This window comes from Branchiostoma floridae, chromosome 5 (genome assembly GCF_000003815.2).
Source record: "Branchiostoma floridae strain S238N-H82 chromosome 5, Bfl_VNyyK, whole genome shotgun sequence".
In the NCBI taxonomy this organism is placed as follows: Eukaryota; Metazoa; Chordata; class Leptocardii; order Amphioxiformes; family Branchiostomatidae; genus Branchiostoma; species Branchiostoma floridae.
The window spans coordinates 22,917,962-22,920,484 of NC_049983.1; the positions used below are offsets into that span (position 1 = coordinate 22,917,962).

The 2,523-nt window shown below is 44.7% G+C and overlaps 1 protein-coding gene across 1 annotated transcript in view; it reads left to right on the forward strand.

The window, feature by feature from the left end:
- Nucleotides 1-2,187: 2,187 nt before the first annotated feature.
- The window catches only part of LOC118416577 (kelch-like protein 24), a 3,568-nt gene continuing 3,232 nt past the window's right edge, over nt 2,188-2,523 (forward strand). The window contains exon 1 of the mRNA XM_035821732.1: nt 2,188-2,335. The gene's annotated coding sequence lies outside the window, so the exon portion shown is untranslated. The remainder of the gene's footprint in view (nt 2,336-2,523) is intronic.

The window sequence follows — 2,523 nt, forward strand, 5'->3', positions numbered from 1 at the left end:
ATTTGGAGTGCGCAGCTCGGGGACCCCAACAAACTCCTCGGGTGGGCGGAGCAGTACCAAATCCACATAGTCAGGACACTACCAGGATCTATCTGACTTAGAACATGGCCATCTTTCCGAAGCAAAATACACTTATTTAGTCATTAGAAACATGCAGTTTGTTTTCCTAGCAAGCGAACAGACAGGCTATACTAGTATTCTTCTCCTATTTCCCATTCATGACCCTGGTGATGGCGCCTCACACCTTTCCTCATGAGGCTTGTGTGAAATTCATGTCTGGTTTTACAACACTTTTTTTGCACCACAATGCCATTGTTCTGTGGGTGCATGTCAGATCATTCCCAGTTCCCAACCTGACCTCAAATGAGCAGGACGTGGCATGTCTTGGAGGCCCATTTTCTCGAGTATGTTCAGCCGTTTTCACAGTATGTTCAGGCGAGTTCCGTACACAACCCGACATGTCTGAGTTCCAGCTCGAGCTGGTGTAAAACGTGTTCCTGCAGCATGGTGGCATCTCTGCCGAACTGTTCTGTAGTTTTGATCCTGACCAGTTCTTGCCCGACAGACCGGCCAATGTCGCTGCCTCCTCCCCCATTTCATTCGCCCTGCTGGAGCAACCGTTCTGACGAGCTGTCCTGTTCCCAGTTTGACCCGTTCCTGGTAGACCACATCATGCATTATCTTCCTGCATTTTTAGTTTGTTTCTCGTTTATGGAAGTATTGATCGTTTTGATCAATTTAACTCGCATGTTTTTATGTAGCATCTCTACTAGTTTTTCTTTACTATCTTGGAGCCTGTTCCCTAGCTTGATGTAACCAAGGAGGTTATATTTTTCATGTCTTTGAAAGTTTGATGTAACGCTGTTTGTACATTTTCTTGTTACAAGAAACTCTTTATTATTGTCTTGTTCGTTTTCTGACTTTCTTTCATGATCGTAAGAATTTCCTTTGTTTATGTTATGAATAAAGATGTTCAGTAACATAGGTTGATTTGCTGTTTCCCTTTTTGTTAATTCTTTAATTGCTTCTATTTGCATGAGAAAGGTGGGCGTCTCCAACTTAGTCAATTTATTCGTTGGTTGGTACACCCCTACCCCTAGGGACACCATACTATGTGGATATAGTCACAAGAAATACTCGCTCCTGATTGGCTGAGGAAAGATGGCCATGTTCTAACACGGAATATCTCGTCAAACCTTCCGGGGGACCAAGCAACGTCCCCCGTACACCGACCCGGCGATACCGCTAAACCCTCGAGGTCCCTTCGGCGTCCCAGACCGACCGTCTCTGGGCGCTGGAACTAACGCAAACCTCCTGTCGGCATCTTCAGCTTGGACATGTTTGCTTCGGCGGTGCCGGTGGAGTGTGGACCCAGACGTGGTCGGGGATTTCTGGCAGCATGCACGTTGTGCTCAGGTGTGCACCTCTATATATATATATACCTGGTAACCGGAAGTGACGTCATCCCTATCGGACCAATGGGCGAACAGAATAAATAGTGGTTGCAATGTGCAAGTGGTATATTGCACGCTGGAGGGGGATCTCTCTCAAAAACCTGGAATCGAATCGAACCAAATCTTTTTTTTTAATAATATTTTTTTCCAGGGGAAATTATAATCATAAAGGCCGAGGTGTCTGGTAGAGGGACTAAAGCATGTACTGTAATTGCAGAAATGTTCGCGGTGGATTAATGTTCAGGGTTTTCGCGGCGACCACTTCACCGCCAACTTAAAACCACCGCGAACATTTTTCTATTATGGTAGTACTAGTAGAGAAGATCAGTAGACTGCAGGCTATGTTGCTTCCGCGAAATTAAAACCACCGCGAAAAGTGTTTTTTTCGGCTACCGCGAGCTTAAATGCATTTACAGTATATCTTTAAAATCTTGCTAATTAATTTGACCTATATGGCATGCTTTGAGCTGTAGTTGACCTCCATCTTTGACGAAGTGGACTGATCCATTGGGGCAGGGGGTGAAATCCTGGTATCGTGACATTCTTCTGGATGAAGCTCGTTAAAATGCCGGAGTTGAACTCCAGCTTTTTTAATCAAAACAAAGTTGACAAATCCAGCTTGGTAGTGGGGATGAAGACTTGAGGTTTAAAATGCAGGCAAATGTGTTTTTAAGTGATTGTTTTGCATGGCTTTACACTTTCTCCCCTCAACCAATAGCATAGGCTTTCCAATAACCTTTGACCTTCGGGGAAGTTTCCCGCGCTTTTTGCTTTGCTTGCCAAGCATTCTGACTGACTCGGCTCACAGAAATCAGGTCGTCTGACGGCTCCAGCTTGCTTCATTTCCGGAAAAGAGGAGCTAGAACTGCTTATAGTGTCAGGTGAGAATAAGAACATGTTTATACCACATTTTCAGAGCCGATCTTGAAACTGAAAAGAAAGAGAGATAGAGATCACTGTCAATTTTCAATGATCGGCTGCATATTTCTGGGGAGGGGGGCGCCGGGGGAAGCTGATGATAGGAATCGATTCTGCTTGTTTTAGTCCCAATGTAAATGTACTGATGATT